Below are 22,497 nucleotides of genomic sequence, written 5' to 3'. Positions count from 1 at the left end.
GCGCGTTTCAGTCAATGATGTGAGCTGCGGCTGTGGAACCTGGCCCAAAGACAAAACCGTTCCGGAGATTCAATTTTTGAATCTTATTCTTTGGGGTCTTCTGGCTGCTTTTTAGTGTAAGTGTTTCATTATGTTATATAGTGCCTTGGCACTGGGGGACCTGTACAAATAAAAGTTCTGTTACATTATTTTATTATGGGTTCTGCTTTCCAGCAATGCTCCAACTAATGAAGCTTTTTCTCTGATAACATCGGGGCCTGATAGTACTATGATAGTGGGGACCAAGAAAAGAATTATATTATGCAGTGAAATCCTGGTAGCTTTTGCCATTGGTTTTCGTGGAGCCAGGATTTTATTCTATAAATCTCAGGAGTGCCTCTGACTGTAAGAGCAGCACCTCTTTAAGAATGCTGCGACAGTTCGTCAGGTGCTGTAAATAATAAACCTGCACAAAAGGCTGTGGATGTTATAAAGAACGAGCTTGTCAAACCACATGCACAGCTACATTTCACTGATTGGAGTGTGTGCAGAGAAAAATTCAAGTCGCATGAACAGGATCTCGTGGTTAAAGTACACTTGGATACTGCTGTGAAGAGCGAGATAAAAAAGAGTCCTCCCGCTGCTGCTGAGTGCTTGTGTGAGGCTGGGCAATTCACTCATGTTACTTTTCATTCACAGTTTAATTTGTCCCTCATTTTGGATGTCTGAATGAAGACCCTACAGTGCTACGTGTATTGACCATATGCAGTGTGATCAGACGCTTAGGATTAATGCAAGCCCTACGCATATCAGACCTGGCACCTAAAACCAGCTTGTGCTTTTTGTCCATATAGTCTTTCTCTGCCCCTTATTTGTAAAATGGGGACAGACTGGGATGTGATATTCTCAGATTTTGTGATGAATCATGAGCAACAAAAAATACAGGAAACATATACTGCTGTGTTTGGATCAGGGTTTGTGCACCTTTAATAAGGCATGGGGAAATTTATCCTCCATAAAGAGAAGAAAACATTGGCTAATGCCTCATTATCTGAGTACCTTGGTCCCATCTACCATGTCAACTGAGAATCCTACCAAAAAAATGTATGAACTTGTAATTATAACCTGTGTCATAATGAAAATATAAATTTGAATTAAGATTGGCCCACATCACCATCTGGGCCTCCACAACCTGTTAATACCAGGCCTTTGCACTGCCCTGTCCATCAAGGCAAATTGATTAGGATTAGGCACAGCCATAAAGTCATGCTTTTATTGAGTCAGCTAGTACTCATGAAATGAAACGCACGCCTGCTGTATGTTGTTAAGCCAGTGGCAGGCAGACAAACAATAAATCATCTGCCACACAGCACTATGAGTTGGAAAGAACCTACCAATGTTTGCTTAAAGGAGCAGAGTGAGCTCATATTGAGCCAGTTATTTGTGCATTTCAGTTGTGACATTTTTGATCTGAATCTTGAAGCCTTAAAGCCAAGTTTACTGTGCTGTTGAACTTACTTAGCCCGGATCACTCTTATCCTTAGAGCTTCTGACTTAATAACTACAAGGGTCTTTCGAAGTAGTGGGCTTTCCTATGTGTGGGCATCTGTGTGGGCATCCTAAGGACAGGCCAAAGCTTATCAGCATTACAATGAGTGATTTGTCTGGCCCATACCAAGTACGGTTTACCCAAGCAAGGCCTTTCACGTATGAGGGGAAATTTTCATCTCATCTAGACTAAGCCTGACTGTTCCCTTTTTATCCAGCCCCTGAAGGCACCGAGTTTCCCAATGCCTTCTGGTGTGAGAGCACCTGAACAGCCCCTCTGGCTGAAATATAAAACCCTGCAGTATCATATTTTCCTCTCCTCATGTCTTTCCCTCTGGTGACACTGTGGTCAAGGTTTGTATTGTGAATGCTTTTCCTTTTGTGATTGGTTCTCATTATGTGGCCTCCAGTGCTCTTTTATGATGTTCTTCTCGTCTATTCTTCTCTGCACTTTGAAGTGCTATTGCATGAAACAACATGACATAAAATAAAATGACACTTGTTATTAGCACAAATGAAACATTTGGTTTCAATTATCTCCCCTCTCTCCAGTTGTGAGGAGTGAGAACTCACTCAACGCATGGAGTGTTTTAAGAAATTGCAAACTTTACAGAGCAAAAGAAAGGAAGAAAAATAGATTCTGGTATATTGAGCTTGTTGTAGTATCCAAAATTATAAGACAGAAAAAGAGTCTTGGCCTGGTGCTTCCAGCCTGCATAATCACACTGATGTGAACAGACCTGCATGGGCTGGAAATAAGAACAACATCAGGCACCAAAGTAGAACTGTCATTGAGCCCTAAACTGAGAATTGGCTCTGCCACTGGCCTACATGTGACCTTTCAAAAATCACTTTGCCTCTTCCTGTTTCTGGTTTCCCTCAGACTGTGTTTTTGCCCATTTAGCCTGTCAGCTGAGGAGGAGAAAGTCTCTTTAGTTGAGTTTCCTCACATATCTCTATACTGGTCCCAGCTTTACAAGAACATTTTGAGGCAGAATTTCTCTAATTTTTCTCCAAAACAAGGGAGAATGGCCCTTTAAAAGAAAATTCTTTGTGTCTCAGTTTTCTGCTAGTTTTACTATCATTTTTTCCCCTTTTCCATTCAGCCAGATGATGTTTAACCTTTTAAAATAGCGTGCATGTCCTCCTTGAACTGAGAGCAATAAAAAGACAACAGTATGCAAAACAGAAATCTATCCAACTTCAGGGTAACACAAGTCTATTATCCCAGCCTGCTCCATAAAACAGCTGACTTGACAGCCCATGTCAGTATGGAATGCAGTTAGCTCTGGGTTTTTTCCTGTCTGTCTAAAAATGATCCCATTGAACCAAGGCTATGATGCAGTGCAATTGGCATTCCTAGGAATTGCACACATCTTGAAAGGAGGACTAGAGCAAAACCCTCTCCAGGGACCGCTGCACTGGCCATGGGACTCACTAGATAGGCACCTTCCATCACCCCCTTTGACTGAAATCGTTTTGGAGCACACTCCTGGACAGCTCTTGCTTAGGAATGGTAGGACAGGGAGAGATGTGGCCAGGGAAAGTAGTTTGCTATTAACAGGCTGCACCAGTGAGAAAAGGGCTGGCTACTAGCGTACTTTTTGATCCTTGAGAGATCGCTTGTCTCTCCTGAGGTACAGCACAGCTGCTGTATAGAGCCACAACACATGGATGTAAGGAAGGGAGGGAAGCAAAATAGCATGTGCGGTAGAGGAAACTTTAAGTAAGCTAAAGACTATTACTCATATTAGAGCCAGAACCTCCACCCAAGCTCTCTTAGTTTCCTCCAGCAGCGTAAAATGGATGTAAAAAATGGGCTCTTCCCTGAAAAGTCTATTAAGCAATTTCCCTGTGGCAGAGAGATGATAAAGGCGGTTGTAGAATAGCTGTTTCTTTTTTCTTTATGACAGGAATTAATCATGAGAAAATCCAGAAAACTTCATGGAAAGCAGGTAATTCTGTGGAAAAACAAAATGTTTGTTGAATTCAGACTTCAGGCCCTCATTTCGTATGTGATCTTCAGAGGGCATTTTTCTTCTGCAGCATAAGTGTAGCACCAGTCCTATGAAGAATGAAGAGCAGAGCTGGATCCATGGAAAAGGGGAGTGCATTTGTTGCTCTTACCTCCGGTATCAGCTTGTAGTGTTGAAATGCAGACAAAACCCGGGGTGGGAAGACAAATTCGTTTCCCCCTGCTCATCTCCCCAGTGGGAGATGCCATGACACTTGCAGCATCATGTTCCAAGAAGTGGTATAATGCAGAAGCAGGGTGACCAGTCTTTGGGTAAAATTCCTAGAAGGAGATATCTCTGCCCTAACACTTCAAGAATTTGATGCTTTTCTTTGGATATATCTTAGCCACCCTTGGGACCTGGGGGCCAGGAGTCTAAATCCTTTTAGAAGAATTGATTAGTCATTCAACATTACATGTAGAAGAGAAGTCTGCACGTAGTTGTATGTTCTGTGACCAACACGGACTTTTTAGGGAGAATAGGCTTTGTTTTTTACTTGTGAGAATTTCTGTTTTACTGTGTAAGGTGAAAGAATACAGCACTCGTACTGTATAATGAGGACAGCTAATCTTTTACAGACCTAAACCAAAAAAATTGAAATGGACGAGGAGCCAAAAGCTTTGAAAGGGTGTTTCACTTAGGTTTTCATAGATATTATTCATACAAATATGCCACATGATATTAAATGCAGTTGACCTTTCTCTCTTACTTGTGTGTTCTTACTAAATCTCCAAGGACATGCTTTCATGAATATGCTATATTTTTGTACTTGGTTTCTTAAATGGGTTGAATAACCTATCTTTGCAAATAAGAAAACAATTATCCAAATTGTCTGCCTTTTACTACACAAGGACAGGACTTGGAGCTTTGCCCCAAATGCACCATCTCCTTTTCCCCAGAATACCATCTTCTTTCCTTTGCCAGCTCTTAGCTCCAGCTTGGTTTATCACCAGAAAAGAGCTGCCCGAGGCTCTCGACTTCTCTCTCAGCACTAATTGTTCCTGACCTTCCTCCTCTGAAGGCTGCAAGCCCTCATTTCTCTGCCTTGGATTTTCTCTGTCATTTAGCTACACTCTGCAAAGAGCTGCTCAGATACACACCAGCACATGACCACGGCATTCCCACAAACAATAAGCTGTCACCTTTGCCATTGTGAAGTCCCCAGAACATGGCACACGTACTGCCTCGGGCAATTTGGACCAGTTGGTTCATCATCCTGTGCAGCTGGGGAAAAGGAGGTTTCTATTGAATGTCATCTCTTATTTATTAGAACTTGCAGTCAGACAATAGCCCACACACAGGGAGTGTCTGACAGGCCGAGAAATATGCGCGCAGCTCCATAAACACCTCAGCCTTGTTTTGTGCGTGTGAATGTTGGGGATGCTCATACTTCAAATGCCACTTCTAGACTTCTGCCTAATAACAGCTTTGATTGCCTGGATTGCTAGTTAAAGGTATATAAGACCTAGGTGTGTTCCTTCTTTCCTGAGAACCATAAAAAGCAGAAATACAGGGTATTTTGAATTGGAACACTCTTGCAAGAGACTTCTTTGTTAATGAGATACTGTCTCCCAATGCCATACGAATTTCTGCTTATCCTCTCTTGCTGCTGATTCAGTGCAAAGCTGCCATCATCTGTCAGTGGTTTATCAGAGACAACAAGCCGTATGTTTTCTTGTTGTGAAGTAACTGTGTGACTTCAGGGGAGAAAAAAAAAAGGAAAAAAAAAGATTTTTTCTGGTTCATAGCCATAAAAATCTGCAAAAAAAAGGGGGAATATTGTTCCCCTAGTAGGCAAAACTCTTGAAGCTTGATAAAAATTCTCAAAATTTTTTTTAATCTAATCCTATCGAAAGTCTGAAAATGAGATAAAGGTCTTATAGCTTCCCAACTACCTCCTCAGAGAAAAATGTTTTTTTAGTATTCAAATGCAACTTTGATGGAAGAAATTATCACTGAAAAATCCAAAATGAAGGAAATTGCAAAAGTCAGGAAGTGATTGACAATACTCTCAGAATGCTTGCCAGCATGTTTACCTTCTCAGGTTCAACTTTAAAGAAGCCTTAGGGCAAAGGAAAGGCAGATAGAACTGGAGAGGCGTTATCATGTTCACTGTTACCTGAGGAACAACCTCAATAGCAAGGTTGATTATCGCCCTAAGTCAAGCCCTAAGTCAAGCCACTGAAAAGCTAGTCTTATACACTTCGGAATTTCACTTGTGTACCTATCCCAGAGCTACTTCATTCACAAAAGTATGGGGAAAGGCTTAGAAGAAAGCTTGATGAATATGGCTTAGCCAAATTGTTTGCCCATTTCTAGATTATTCTTTAAATTTCTTTGCCTGTCTTGTACCCACCTTTTCTCTTTGTAGGCAGCCACGGCTCACGAGGAGGGGCTGGCTTGCACAGAAACTCACATACGATTATTGGAATTCTTCTTACAGCTTTTAGCCAAGATTTGCAAGCAGCTGGTGATTTCCAAATGTTGCACTGCTTGTGTGTGAAAATCTAGCTCTTTTACGTGTCTTCAGTCAGGCACCTGAATTCACCAGTTCTTGTCAGAAGTGATGGCCTTAAAGCTTATTACCAAAGGGTCCAAAACCAGAGGAAAATCAGGAAGCATGCCTGTGCCTATTGAACAAACTATACAGCTCCAAGAGACTTCAATCAAGACAAGAAAGGTCCAAATTAAACATAAAAATTAAAGCCAAGGGAGGACATTTGTAATTAATAAGAGCAGACTTACGATTTAAAACCACAAAATGTTCGTAAAGGCCACTGACTATGACAAATGTCTTGAGGAATGCATCCAACATCATCCCCGATAATGGGAAAGGAAGATTTTTGTAGATGGGTTTATAAACTTCTTGGGGAATCACTTAAACAGTAATCTCCTGGGGGCACTCTCTTGCTCATTCCATTATATAGACAGTCCAATTGAAAATCTCAGTCCTGGGCTTTATGCATTTTTTCCCTTCCTCCCCACTTATTGTTTTAAGCTTTTTTCTAATTAGCTGATTCAAAGTCACTCCAAAGAAAAGTTTATATGATGTTGTTGCCACGAGGATTCTTGCCAAGAAAATGAGCAGGGCAGATGCTGGCTGACTTGTTGATTCACTCACTCAACAAAAAACTATGAGGATGATTTTGTTTTCCTCTGAGGTGCAGGCTGTATCTTTCCTCCATGTTTTCTTGGACCTTCATGGACCGCATGCCTAATACAAGCTGTTGCCTTATTCTTGTTAACCTGCTCCTGTCTGGAAGTCAAGGAGTGGTTTGCCAGTTACTTCAAGAGTTTCAACATCTGGTTCCAATTCCTCTATATTAGGAGTTCTCATCAGTTTGTCTGCTCAGACCTGGTTTCTCACCTTCTACCTTTATTTTCTACTAATCTCTAACTTATATTCTGATTCCACTCAGGAAAAGGAAAGGATATAATGAGTTTGAGGGCTCACTGGAAAGCAAATTTTTATTTTTATTTTTGGATGGAAAAATTAGGTTTTGAATTCAACCAACATTTTTGTGCAGCACGCTTCTCTCAGATTGTTTTGGTATTTCATCTGAAAGTCAAAAAATGGGGAAAATGTGTTTTTTTGACAAAACAGAAACTTTTTACTGAAAATGAAAGAAAAGATTAATTACTGCCATTTTATGCAAGGGTGAAGAAAGAGGCAAAATGTCAATTTAGGTCAATGAAAGGGCTTGTTTCTGATTTTCCCTCTCTAATCTGTAGACTCAACCCTAAACTTCCTCCTGGATTATACTTTTGAACATTGATGGGATCTGGGGTGCAGTCAAAATTTTCTGCATACAGTGGGACAGATCTCAAATGCCCACAGAGAAATCCCTTGTTTATTCTGCAGTGCAGACTTCTGGAGTTATTCTACTAAAAAGGCCAGGTATTTGCTGTTGCTCTACCTGAGGCCTTTCCATTGTAAACTTAAAGCTATAACTGGTTAAAAAAGTTTGAGTGCCATTCCTATTCTTTATGGTGGCTTTTCATATTCATTTTGTGTAAGTCTGTGTCTACACAGCCATATGCCAACTGCAGAAATACAGAATGAGAAATGGTCACCTATTTCTTTAGTGGAAATTGCACATTTTTCCCCTTTGACAGTTCAGTGTATTTAGGATTAAGTTAAATTACTAAACAACGTCTTAAAACTGACCCTTAGGCACAAACACTTCCCCATTCTACATGTGATAAAAAGATCAAGGAGAAAAATTCTCTCTTCTGGAATTATAACAAAGTTCCTAGGATTAATATAGACAAAAATGTAACTTGATGTGTTAGATCATAAATCACAAGTTGTATGTTAAGTGCTTTATTTATTTCATCATTATTTTTATTCCCTTTGATTTCAGCCACTTTAAAATACTCCACCTTAAGGTAAAGGGCAATTGTTTTCTCTTTCTGTCAAAATGGTATAAAGAGCAAAATATCTGGAGGAATTAAGTGGTGATGTCATTCCAAGAGGGAAACACACATCAGCTGTGAAACTCTCTTTCTCACTCCACCTTGGAAATATTTTGGCACTCCTGAGAAAATAAATATGCATTTGATGGCCACTTGGACAAATTTAATAGCGCTACACAGAAACAAGAGAGAATGACACATCAACACACCCTGGGTATGCTGAAAAGATTCCTCGGCATAAACAATCCTATGCAATATATTAATTCACTTTTCTTTTAGTGAGAAAAGAAAATTAGAGTTACAAACTCAAGCTGGGCTCTTTCTGACCTATTTGGCTCAAGTTAAAATTCACCTGCCTTCTACACTGATAAAACAAGTTTTCTTGTGCTAGCTGAGACCTTTATATTTCAGAATTTAAAAATCACATGAATTAAGCAATTGAACTACATGCAATCACATTTCCTTACAATAATAACTGTGTGAATATTTAAAGTTGGGAAAATGAAAAAAAAAGCAGGAAAGAAGAGGACTGAAAAGTTAAGGACCATGCCTGGAATTTGGAAAAGGTGAGCTCAAGACCTGGCTTCATCTCAAGCTGTTTATTTTTGTAAAATTGGTGCTAGAGCTCAGTTTTGCTTCAAAGCTCATTTCCCCTCACCCCACCCTTTCCCTTTCCAAAAGAAACCAAATCTTATTTAAAGACCTAAGCAAGATCCATACTAAAAAAATTAGAATGCATAGTAGCCATGGGGGTGCAGCTTGCCAGGCAGACTGGCAGACATCTCAAGGTGCAGGACTTACTTATTCCCTGATCCAGACAAGCAATGAGCTTGCCTCACTGATTGCTCAGAAAGAATCAGAGGTCTTAACAGGCAATTTGACATGTGTTTTTAGTGTAGGACATTAATGCAGTATCTCTCTTATGACTACAGCAAAATCAGCACAGAGAAACTTGGCCATTTAGATTTATAGCTCCATGTAGAACTGAATATTTATTTACTCAGTTGTCTGGCCATGTTTTCAGAGCCCCAGGAAGAAGCTGAGTTAGAAAGTCTAACCCCAAGGTTGAGTATCTAGAAGTCTAACTCATCCCTTGTTTCCCCAGTAATATGTCCAAGTACATAGAAGAAGGCAGAGACAGAACCAGGCACTGATTCTGGGTCTCTTGTCACAGAATCACATAATAATTTATGTTGGAGGTCAGCTCCAACTCCCTGTTCAAAACAGGTCTAATTAGATTAGGAATTTGTACTGCTGAGACTTGAATACCTCCAAGGATGGAGATCTCACAACCCATCTGGGCGCCCTTCTCCAGTACTTGACTACCCTCATGGTAATGTTTCTTTTTTCCTGATATCTGATCAGGATTTCCCATGTTCCAACTTGTGCCCATTGCCTCTCATCCTGTCACCACGCATCTCAGAGAAAAGTCTGACTCTGACTTCTCTGTATTCACTTATCAGGCAGCTGTAGACAGTAGCAAGTTCTCCCCTGAGCCTTCTCTTCTCCAGGCTGAACTTACCCAACTGTCTCAGCCTTTTTCACATTTCCCTGTGCTCCAGCCCCTGACCATCCCAATGGTGTCCACTATCCTCACTCCAGTCTGTCGATACCTTTCTGGTACTGGGACACCCCAAGCTGGACACAGCACTCCAGATGTGGGCCAGCAAGTGCTGAAGGATCACTTCCCTGGACTTGTGTCACAACTCTTTGGGCCTGGCAGTCTAGTCAATTTTCCATCCAGCTTATCATCCACTTATCTAGCCTATATATCACCAATTTGGTGATAAGAAGACTATGGGAGACTGTGTTAAAGGCTATGCCAAAGTCAAGGTATATGACCTCCACTCCCCTCCCCTTGTCCACAATACTCGTTGTCTTGTCACAGAAAAATATGAGGCTGGTCAGGCAGGGTTTACCCTTGGCAACCAAGCTGGCTGCTTCTCAATACCTTCTTGTCCTTCATGTGTTTAGAAATAGCTTCTAGCAGGATTTTCTCCATAACCTTCTCAGGGACTGAGGTGAGGCCGACAGACCTGTAGTTCCCAGATCCTCCTTATTGCACTTCTTGAAGACGTGTGTAACATCTGCCTTTTTCCAGTCACCAGGTATCATCCACCTTTTGAAGATGGTCAAAAGCAACCTTTCAATAACATTGGACGTGCAATGACTCAGTCGTGCTTTCCAGCAGGGACAGTTTCATTCCCTCAGACTCTGTTAGGAGGCTCAGAGAGCTGGGACACCTAATGACAAACCTTACCAGTAAAAACTGAGGCAAAAAAGGCACCAAGTACCTCAGTCTTTTCTGTGTTCCTTTTCACTAGGCCATGTCCCATTAAGCAGTGAGTGCACACTTTTCTTAGTCTTCTTTTTGCTGCCTATAGAAAACTTTCCTGTTGTCCTTGGGGGAGGGCAGAAGGGGAAAAGGCAGTGATTCCTATCTGGTGGTCCCTTTTGTTTATTTAAGAGTAGTAATTAAAAGATATATAAGTAGCCCAAAAGTCAGCCCTGAATTTAATTTTATTGACTGGCTTTGTGTGGATTAAATGGCCGGCTTGAGCAGTGAAGAAGTCATAATGTTTCCTAAAGCAATGGAAGCATGATTCAGATTCTCAGGGCCACACTAAGCTGGGGGAAAGGAGACCTCTGCTTTCATCATGCTATTTTCCTGAGGACTGTATTTTACATGTTTCACAGACCAATGCAGTGCCAAGTAGACAGCTCCACCTGAGATCCTTTTACAAAAAGAAACCCCCAGTCTCATTTCTTTAGAAGCAGAGTGTAGTCAGCACTGATCAATGAGCTCTGGGAGAGGACAACAAAGCATATAGTTCCTCCTGCAAAGAGCCAAGCTGATCCCCTCACATGTAGCTGAGTTCTTCAAGCCATCCTTCCCACCTGACTCCGGCCTTTATGAATACACTGCTGCACCATCTGCCTTTGCCTCACCTCCCCTAGCATCACTTTGGCTACCTGTGTTCACCAGACTGTATGCTTTCGCTCTCAGACTTCAGTGACTGTTTTTGTGGAGGAAGAGAAGTGGATGTAATCTGGCCTCTGAGATGCTATTCTCTTGCAAAGAGGGAACTGCCTCCTTACGCCCCTGTAATGACAGCACAGCTTTACTGAGTGCAGTGTACTGAATTCAGAGTCACCTTGCTTTATAGGAGCATCCCATGTCCTCAGCAGCAGACCAGACCTTGGACTCCTGTATGGGGTGCGTTGTCAGGCAAAGCTCACATGTGGCTAAGCAGGCAGTTTTCCTAGAATTAAATTCCTGAACACAAATTAAATGCTACTAGGTGGTCCTGTGGCTTTGCCAAGATCATCAGCTTAGAGATAGCAGGACAAAGCTTAAAAATAGAGTCTTTTTTCCTGTGGGGGAACTACCTGGGACTAGCCTTACAGTTTGGTAATAAAAGTCTTCGCCACCTCAGCTCACCCGCAGCAGTAATGCTTTGGGTGGTGCTGTCATGCTCTGCCCACTTCTTTCTGATTGCTGCCCATCCTCTGCTCAGCTGCTTCAGAAAGTGGGGGGCTACTGCAGAGCTTGGCATGGTTGGCAGTACCCAGACCAGAGAGAGGAGGGGTTTTTGTCCTTGCCCATAGCAAGAAAGGTGGTTCAGGACATGACCAAAAGATTCAGCTGTGGTTCATGCCATGAAAATGGTTGGAAACTCCACACAGCCTTTTGCTTTGCTAAAGCAGATTAGATACATAGCGTAACAAGTGGAGCGAAGACTTGACCTCAGGAAATCTGGGTTCTACTCTTTGTCCTTCTGCAGGTGGCCACATAGCCTTGGCCAAGACTCTTACGTGTATCTAAACCTCTCACTTTGACAATAATAAGAGTTTGAGGCCAAAGTAACTATAGGATATGACTGTTATCCATGTGCATAACATCTATGGGATGTTGTTCATATACATTCAGGATTATGAAATGAGCACATACACGAAAGGATCTATTCTAAGTAAATAGTTGAAGAAAGCAGCATAAAATCGGTTGCAGCCAGCTGCCTAAGAAAGCAAGATGTGTCTGCCAGTGGTAAAAGCCTATTAAATTGTTGAGAGTAGGGGGATTAATAAAAGAGCCCTCTACCAGGATGAACTGATTCACTCCATTTCAAAGATGCTTTATGGAATATCTTTTTTATCAAAAACTCTGCCAAATCCTACTTCATACATTGCAACAATTTTCCTCCTTTTTTCTCACTACAGAAGTTACTTTTCCTCTTTCCTCTTTTCCCAACCACTGCAAACTCTTAGTGTTGGGTTTTACTTATAAGGCCAGGTCTGAGGCTGAAAGAAACTTGCTTGTCTGTCTGATCACCTCTAGTCATACAGTCCTGTGAGCTGTTCCTGCCCAAGCTACTAAAAGACTTCACTCTTGCTGAGAAATAAGGATGATTCAGCATGAAATGAGACAGGAATTGAACCTATACTCTAAGGAGCACATGACAGTAACAAATAGCCATGGGTATTTAACTCAGTCCAGCTCTCTTTCATTTGCCTTTTTTTACTTTGCATAGAAAAGGATCCACAGTAGAAAACTTCACAAGACAGCCTGTGCTCAGTGTTGGGTACTAAGGTGCAGCTGGTGGATAGCAGCAGACACTGGGAGGGCTGATGCTGTCAGTGTGAGTGTGACAAAAAGTCTTGGCTAAAAGACAAGGCTGGTTACCTCTGCTGTGGAGATGGAGGAAGGGTAGCCTTAAAACAAGCTTGTAAGTGAGAAATCACTTCCTGAGCCCAAATCTGGGATCAGTTAGTATTACCTGGCCCTGGAAGGGCAAAAGTGCTCCCTTTTCCTGCCTACTTCTCCTCCAGATGCATGCAGGGCAACTTGCTGCTGGGCTTGCTGTTAAGATACATAGTCTATCCTTGCCTCCAGAGTTTTCTTCCCCACTGCACAGAGATTTCCCAGTATTTTACCTGAGGATGGCAATTGGGGCTTTTAAACTTTCTTTTTCAAAGGCATCAAAGCACGGTTATATGGAGGAGGTTCATGACATTACTGTTTCCTGTTGTTGGCAAAATACATACAAAAAGGTACTCCAAACATCAGGCTGTACAAAAATTCAGCTTGACCTAGCAACGAGCTTGCTCAGAGCACACTGAACTGGCTGCAGGCACTGACTGACCTGTGCATTGGAGGCTTGCTGTGTGGGAAGGCCAAGTCTCCTCACCCTTATTCTCTGAGCAGTCGCTGAAGACTCCTCTGTCCTACCAGCCTCTTGGACATGACCAAGACCATGCCTCCTGTCAATTCCCTTTTGCAACAGTGCCACCTCACCTCCATTCCTCTGCTTGTTCTGCACCCCTCAGCAACATCGTCACAGCCCTGTGTGACTGCAGCTATGGGACTGGGAAGCTGAGCCAGGTTGGAAAATTCTAAGGGGAGAGAAAAGGAGGACATTATTTTTAATCCAGAATAGTCGCCCAGTCTGACTCACTCGGCAACCACACAAACAGCTTCTCCAGCACAGCCAAAGGAAGGTCACAGGGTAGCACTGAAGGGCTGACAGAGAAATGCTCACCAGACCACGACCTTATCAATCAGAGCTCTGATTTGGCCAGCACAGCGCAAGTATGGGGGCTGCCTCTTCTGAGCTCCAGATGCTGCCAGCAGCTCTAGGTGCATCCAAATTAAGACAGTCAGGAAGAAAACTTTCCCGACCCAGCCCAGCCCCACTCCAAGGTGGGAAGGGGAGAAATCAGTCGCTCCCCGCTTGTACATACCCAATTCATTTCCCTTTCACATGACCTTTCACTTCCTGTTCTAATCAGGTCAGAAGGGGAATCACCAAAAATGACAAAAGAGGAAAAAATCTTTGCTTGTCCATATATTTGGTCGCTAGCTCTCTAGAGGCAGCAGGGTTGGTGGTGGTTGGCTAAGGACAAGGACCAGACTCAGTTCCAGGGCCCGGAGCCTAACATGGAATATACTGGAGAATTTCTACAAAGAAATCTGGTACCTCATGAGGTTTCCATCCTGAAACCTCAAGTCTGCAGTGCCCATTGAGCCCTGAGGCAGAATCCTGCCTCAACATGGCTCTGCTGTTGATGTCAGGGTTTGTGCTGACAGATCAAATTGAAGAGTCGAAACCAAGATGAAAAAGGCAAGGGAGTAAATAGCAACAGCAGGGGGCTTGACCACACTCCACTTCTGATCATTCTCCACCTCCCATCATTTGCTTTTCTGTCATACCAGCCAAATATGCTTTAATATTCAACGAAGCTTTGATAGAACAGCAGGGGCACAGCCCTCGAAAGGGGAAGAGCAGAAGGGAAAGAGTTAATGTTAACATGCCCAAAGGCAGTTTGGTTATATTGTTATTCCAGCTACAGCTTTTTGCATACAACAGGAGGAAAAGGGAGGAAAGAAAACTCTGCCAAACTTGCATCATGGACAAAGCAAAAGCTGGCTCCTTTACCAGGTTCCAAAGAGCCCCAATAAACAGAGTTGACAGATGGTCTCCAGTGGTTCCTCACCCACATGTAAATCCCTTTCACTTTCTTGTCTATCATTCCCCATCCCATTCCCTGCCTCCTCCAAAACCCCCCAAATCACTGCAATCTTAACAGAAGCTTTTATTCTTTGGCAAGCAGAACTGCTCACTAGAGTTTCTCAGGCTGGAGTATCATCTCATCAGTCTATTTGCCACTCTTCCCCTTTCATCTCCTGTTTGTTTTCCATTTGTATCCGGAGAATTCTTCCCCTTGCCAAACCATTTGCATATTTTGTAACATGTGCCAATGGTGCAAATGTCAGGAAATGCACGTTGTCTATTATTTATGCAGCACATTATTTACCTCCAGGTTATTTGCCTTGTATTAAGTATTTAGTTCTTCCCTTTTCAGAGCTGGGCCCAGCAATAAACTCAAAGTAAAATTTGAGTTTGAGAAGTGCAGGTGTGCTTTTGAACGGCCAGGGCAGAAGAAGAGACTAAGCTGTTAGTTTAGGTGTTAGGAGCTCTGTTTCTAATCCTCGCCTTGCCACTGGCTTATTACATTGTCTTGGGGAAACCCCTTTGTCCCCAGCAGCGCTGTGGAGGACAAGAGATGTGTTTGAACAGCTGCATGCATAGTGAAATGCTGAGGTCTGCTTTCATCAGGCACAGACAACCCATTGTTCCACAAAGTAAGACAAACTGTTTTCTGCCTCTGGCTTTACTTGGTAAAGTATCCCTCCTCAGGGTGTTAGTTAAACAGGTACTTGAACATGTTTCTAGAGGAGTCACTACCACAGAAGGCTTCTTTTAGTATGGACTGATGCTTTCCATGCTCACAAGGATGCTAGTGAGGATGAATATGTACAGAGACAGGCTGGATACTTAGATTCTCTTTAGTTTTATGCCTAAGAAACTTAATACATCATTGGCGCTTGCAGAAGCCAGAAAAAATATAATGATGGATGGAGAGGGACAGGACAGAGCTGCATGCTTTGTCTGGATCAGAGATGACCTATCAAATACAGCTAGGTCTGGCATAGCTCTGGCAGGCCTCCTGCAGCAGGTGCCTCCATAAAAACTGACCTGTGTCTGCCAGCAAACAACAGTGAATCGCACAGGAACATGGGCAAAGGTAGGATCCAGAAAGTATTCAGAGGTATCTTCAGTGTAACATTGCAAAACCAGTCTAGCTCATGGTTTCAGGTGAGGCCACTGCCTGAGCCTGTTACAGAAACGTGCACCCACCATAGCTCCAGTGCCCCAGTCAAAGGTGAGCGAATGGGAAAAAAGGAGTAGCCATCTGAATGGGCAGGTGAGTTCCTGTTTAAATATGACATTTTCAGAGCCACATGTCAAAGAGCCCTGCTGAATCAGTCTTCCAGCTTAATTGGTCACTAGGTGTATTACTGGTTGTAAAGAGTTCATGGATGCTTCAATAGTTCAATAGTTACAAGGTGTTACAAGGACAGAATAATAGTTATTCATATGGACTGGAAGAAGTCTGTAATGTTCGTTACTGCCTTTAAACAGAGCTTCAGTATAAATGGCTCTACTGAATGAGGCACAATTCAGTTTTGGTCTTGAGTACATGCTGACGGAGGACTTTGGGTTGTGTATTACATTCTGTTGCAGGTTTGCATAAGTCATCAAACCAGGTAACAGTCTTGACACTCTATGTCACATCACTGAATTTACAGAAGCCCACAGGGAATTGTTTATAGAGTAACTCATCAAAGACTGTTCACTAGAGCAAGCTACAAACACATTTATAGAGTATCCCAGCTGGGAAATTTACCGTTGATTCTCCCAAGCAACTTTTGAAGTGGAGATGTGGAAGCAGAGTGAAAGAAGGTAAAATACCTTAAATAAATACAAAAATAAATGAGTGCCTGTCAGTCAGTCACAAGGCTCTGTTGATAGTCCTTACTTGAGAAAAATATCACATTGAGGGAAAAAAAATGACTCAGGTCTAGTAAAGCTAAATGTTAGCAGGATAGGGCTTTAAAAAATGATCTCTTTGGCTAGATTTTGCTTACCTTTCACCTTCTTTTGTGGGTATTCTTCCTACAGAGAATCACAAGGACCAACAGTTACTTGTACTTCAGTTTAAATACCTGTTTTCTTTTAGGAAGCACACCATCTTTCCCATTGCCACAGGGGGAACTAAATCTTCTTCATTAATATCTGTAAACTTCTCTATGGGCTCTCTCTTCAGAAGCAAAACAACCTCAAAATATGAAATAGAGAATTGTGATGAGACACAAAGCAATGAATGGGTTCAAAATCACCTGCTTGCTTCAAGAATAATTTTTCTGTGGGAGAGCATGACAATAAAATTGCATCTCCCCAACAAATTGGATATACCAAGAACTTTTGAGTAATGTAGGTCAATGGGATTTTTGCACAAACAGATCTAACTTCTCTTTTCAGTTTCTTTCTTTATTTTGGGGGACACAAATTGACTTTGACTGCTATACAGCAGTCACCTGTTACTTGCTACCACTCTGATAGTAAGGATTTATACAGAATCCTTGTCAAAAAGATCTTAAAGCACTCATAGATTCAGAAGAGTGATATGCAAGCTATGTGCAAGGATCACATTGCATCATCCATCAAGACAGGGCAAGCATCTCTGTGATGATGGAAAGCAACTGTTTGAACAATGCACATGAATATTACTCAACAGTTCAGAAAAGGAAGTGAAAAATAAATGATTGCACCTAATTGAAACTGCAAGGGGAATTTTGAGCAACAGAATGCAGTTACCCAAGTTGGAACTTAACCAGGAGCTAAATTGAATGTGCTACCTGCTACTATGAAAAGGCCAAAAGCACTCCAAATTTAGGCTGGCTTAATTAGGAGGTATCAAAGATATGTACGTCCAGTTCCCATAAGTTTGCAGTCAAAATAGGATCTACATTTTCTTTTCTTTCAATTTTTTAATTATTTTTTTGAGTGTTTGTGTGTGTGGTTGGGGGGAGGTTCTTGTCTCTGTTGCAGCAAAGAAAAATATGCATACATGCTCCACATAGCAGTGTGGGCCCAAGTCTGCAGACAGGCTTCACCTTAGTGCTGAGCTGCCCAACCTCATTGATCTGTGTGGCAGTGCGGATGGCCCAACAGTATTAGCCTCTGTGCGATCCACTCCCACAAGCTCATAGGTCCCAACAGGAAGAATGCTGTTATTCCCAACCCCTTTGGAGCAGGAAATTTCCAGTCTCTTTTGGATAGCATGAGGCAGACCCTGTGGAAAGGACCTTGTTTGTCCAAGTGCAGGGGAACATCTGACAAAGATTAACTAACAGCTACCCAAAACCATGCTTTTATCCTAATGGTTGCGTCTCCTGAGAAGTCCCTGGAGACAGATATGTGCTCCCATGTCTAGGCAAAATGAATCTCAGCCTAAAAACTGGGGCCAGCACTGTGTCCCACACTGACCCACAAGACTCAAGGGAGCACAGACGTGCCAAGCGGTGCTGCTCCACACAACTCATGATGAATCATCTTGCTCACCAACCAGGAATGGAGCCTTCACTAAAGGTAATTAAGTCCACATCTCCCCACACAGGCATAAGTCTGAGGACAGGAAACATGTCTGAGGAGACAACAAAGTTATGGTGTGTTACCAGGCCTTGATGGTGAAGGGTAGAGCTGGGAAGGTTGCCTGGCTGATAAAGGACGGAAGGGAAAAATCCCTATTTGTTGCTGGAGCAGGTGATGGAGCTTTTATGAAAGGAATTCACACTAATTTGCATCTAACTGTTCTTAGTGTTAAATACCTTCACAGCTTCTTGTTATTCTTGTGGGATCAGGTTTCACCTGGTGCTCCACCTGCTAAAAATGCAAGCACACTGTTTTTATAAATACTGCTTAGGACAACCCTGACCTTCTGGAAGCAGAAGGCAGCTTCTCTAGGTTTTGGCTCCATCTTGGGAAGGTGCAGCTCAAACCATGGAGAGGGAGTGAGAAGTTTTCATACGTTCAGCTGTGGCTGAATTCCACTTGTTCCTTGGAAGACCTGAGCTGACATGGTTATTCTAGGTATGTGAGAAACAATTGAGTGACTGCACCCAGGCTGGCCAAAGCAGCCCATTCACAGCAGTGAATGTCAGGGAAAGAAAACATTTCTGTGTAGCTTGTGCGCAGGGTCAGGTGCAAGGACTGAGGACTCAGAGTCAACAGGAGGCAGGGAGGACTGATTGCTCCCTTTTTTTAGACACATGGAGCTACATTCTCAGCTGAAGTAGGAGGTCATGGACCCACCTCCTTGTGCTCACTGGTCAAGAGTACACAGCTGGACATCAGGGAGAAGAGAAAGTCAAGAGAAAGGATGATTTTTTAATGTATCTAAAGTATATATATACTACAAAAAAACCCTTTTTCTTTTATAATTTGTGGCTAACATTTCTCTTGGAGAAGAAATCTCTCTGAAGATTTTCACAACAATTGTTCACATACTCATTACTAAAATACCATGGCAAAGGATATTTCTTCATCCAGCCATGAATAGCCTCCTATAATAATTTGACAGGGTTTGCTTTTCATTACTACAAGCTGCTGTTGCTGCTGCCTTTTCCTGATGTTATCAATTGTGTTTGGCTGGCTGCAGCCACCTGCAGACCTGATTGATGAATACAGCCAGCAAATGGGAATATTAAAATGGCTTAACCGCTTAAAGACCATGTCTAGGTCCTGGAGAAAAGCAGTAAATTTGTCCTCCGTGTTGTCTAGCTGTGGTGAGTCAGTTATCTGGTAAGAGTAGTGAGTTGTGTAACACACACAGCTGTTCCGGCAGATGGTCCCCTCTGTAACCAAGTCACAAGTTTCATTTCCATTGCCCGGAATTAAGAATCCTTTTTTTTTCTCTCTCTGTTTTCCCCCTTTCTACACTAGGGTTGTTCACTTCAGCATACCAGTGCCTGCTGTGGGTTTATTCTGCTGCTAGATGGTGGACACCTTGGAGGTGTCTGTGAGGGAGGACAACAACCAAAGTGATGTTAATTTTGATCCAGTCTTTGAGGGCCTGAATCAGCACTAATATTTTGGTTCAATGTACCTGCAGTTTGATGGGCCATTTGGTTCAGGCCAAGGTGCTGTCTCATTCAGATGTCCATTGTCCCAGCAGAACATGAATTACTATCTACCAAACTCACTTTCAGACACCTGCAGTCCTTATCTCTGTTTCAGTCCTGCAGCACTGTGTGCCTGAAACACTCACTGCCATCAAGAAGGTTTGATCATTAGTAGTGTTTACAGACTTTATCCTCTGGCCATTGACCAGTTCCTTCTTTCTCTGGCATTGTGAAATCTTCTCCTTGCTGCAGAGAATAGTCAGTGCTGGAAGTGGATCTCCACTGTGGAGTTGCCATCTCTTACGTTCGTTATCACAGCTTTCATAGTATTTATTGTTTTGTCTAAAGCTCCAGTTCCTGTCAGCTAGTAGTTACAGAACAATAGCAAAGCTTTTTTTTCTTTTTTTTTTTTAATGTAAAATAATTCTCTTGCTCTCATGGTTGCATAAAAATGCTTAAAAACGTGGCCCAGACCTCCAGAACCAGACAAGCAAATAAAACTTCATATTTAGGTTATATTTCCATGTCATTCATAAGACAGTCTCACCAGCATTTCAGGACTGGCAACATCATAGTGTTTCCATCCATGGCTGGGAAACACATAGGCCAACTCTTCAATAAGGTTTTACCACTGGTGGTGTCTCAAGGTCAGATTCTGCATGATGTGAACATAGCTGTTAAATTGTCCTGCTCAGAAGAAGAGATATGGATTATTTTCTTTTTTCTTTTCTTTTTTTAATCCAAAAACTTATTTGAAGAAGCATGCAATTCGGAGTAGGCCACTGCCTCTAGCACAATCCATCTTTGATCTGTCTTTGGTCCTTTGGAGACTTCAGAAATGGTCCATGATGGCAGTGGTCCATGGGGGGGGGGGGGGGGTGGAGAGAATTGACTCTCAGTTTCACAAATAGATCTGCCATTTTCTAGGCTTCGGGCCTAACTATGCTCTGGTTTGCACCATGCTGGTCTCACACCCAGCTCAGAATTTGACCCACAGATTTTTCCTCATCCTCCACAGGTATTGCTGGGCAGGCCTTTCTACACTGCTGTGTTACAGCAGTTTCCATAACAAGTCGCATTTCCCTATTTGGAAGTGCAGCAGAGCAGTAATAGGTAATATTGTAACACACTATTTGTGTTACTGTCCCAAGCAAGGAGTCCTATTAACTGGAAACAGTCAAAAAGGTGACGGCTCCCCAAAGTCTAAGGCTACACCTACGCAATGAAAAAGAACAGGTCTGTTCTCAGGCCTTGAGAGCAACTGGCACCACTTAACCACATTTGCGTTACTGAATTCTCTTCAAATCCAAAGTGATGATTGTACCTGACCCGTGCTGTTGGTAAGTGTACCTGGCCCATGCTAACTCCTGCATCAAGCCCAGAAACACTTCAGAGCTAGCAGGCTTGGGGCAGGACAGCCACAACAGCTTCACAGTATGAACTCTTGTGACCAGGCCTGGGGCCTGGCGTTCTTTGACTTGCCTTTATAAATGTAGCCTAGGGAATTAGCATGCTCATGTGGTTAAGGCATGCCAGTTCCTCTCTCAAGGGCACCTGATGTTCAGTTGATTTCCATGGGGCAGGTACAGCTGTAGGCCAAGTCCACTACAGCATCTACAGTAAAGGTCCATGTCCCTCGCTCAGGTTTCCTTCCAAAGGAATCCAGGGTGAAATCAGGGTGCACTTCAGAGGACACAGGGCACATCACTCTTGCAATACCCAGAAGCCTTGTGACTCGATGATGCTTGAACAGTGGCAGTTTAGCATCCATTCTTCATGAGCCACAGCCGCCTGCTTCATGAGTCACCTTGCAGCAGGATATCTCCTCAAAGACATACACATGGTTGGCTCCCTCAGACTTGCTAGGAATGCAAATTCCTCAGAACGTGAACCAGAATTTCTTTCCACCTTTGGTAGACACTGCTCTTCTGTAGACATGAGAACACAGCTTAGGGGAATGTTACCCATGAAAACAAAATTCTGCCTTTCCAGAGACAAAAGAGGGCTCTGTAATGTCCCATCCCACAAGTATTCAACAATCAGTTTTGTTGAATAATAAAACTCTTGATCATGTATGTTCCTAATGAGCTGGAGTCTAGGTGGGAGGTCTCAGCCACAGTGTTTTCAAAAGGAGAGAGGGAAGGACACATCAATGACCACATGCCGCCCGTGGTTTTAATAAACCAGCAGGTAGGAAAGCAAGAACTCCTCCAGAATTATCTGCCAAAAATGTAGCAATTGCAAAATATTAAATGTCCTTTCTATTAAAATAAAGCCCCCCCCCCCAAACTGTAAGCCAAGAAGAGAAATAAGAGTCTGAGCTGTTAAATAAATAAGAAAGGGGAGCTCTGGACAAAAATAAACAATGACTGGCATTTAGGGAACTTAATCTGCATCAGAAAAGCCTCCTCCTCATTTGCTCTGGCTTCTAATTTTTTCCATATTTTTGTCATTAGACGTTATTAAAGTACTACTGTTCCAGAGCTGGGTGATGAAAGGATGAGATATGATTCAGCCCCCTACGTTACATAAACAAACCCAGGTCGTTATGACATCCACTGAGATTTTTTTTCTTCATTCTTCTGAATCCTTCATCGTACCTCATTACTGGTTGCGCTGTGAAGGCTCTTTCAGGTGATCAAATGCAGTTTCAGGCCAGCTCTTTTGCTGCTAATGTGGTATAATAGGCTTGCAGCCAGATGTCTGCTTCCAAAACAGCCCTCAGTTCAGTCTTCTCGTAACTGGGCCATGCTGAAACTAGTAGCCATTTAAAATATGATTTAAAAAGCAAACCAGGAAGTGTCAGTTTAAAGTTAGCTCTGATCCATTAATCAGCATTGGAGACAATGATGTCGGTGTGACCGGATGGGCTGACTTATGATAAGTTAAGATTTATCTGGGGTATAACAAAAGGGCAATCTGCTGGTTTAAAGAGTCTCTTTCCCTCTTCCTTTGGCAAAATCAAGACATTGTTCAGAAAGCCAAAGAGAATGCCATTCAAAAGGCTGAGGTCAT

The sequence above is a fragment of the Apteryx mantelli genome, chromosome Z, assembly GCF_036417845.1.
Source record: "Apteryx mantelli isolate bAptMan1 chromosome Z, bAptMan1.hap1, whole genome shotgun sequence".
Classification (NCBI taxonomy): Eukaryota; Metazoa; Chordata; class Aves; order Apterygiformes; family Apterygidae; genus Apteryx; species Apteryx mantelli.
The sequence above is the reverse complement of the archived record's forward strand: the minus strand, read 5'-3'. Positions refer to the sequence as shown.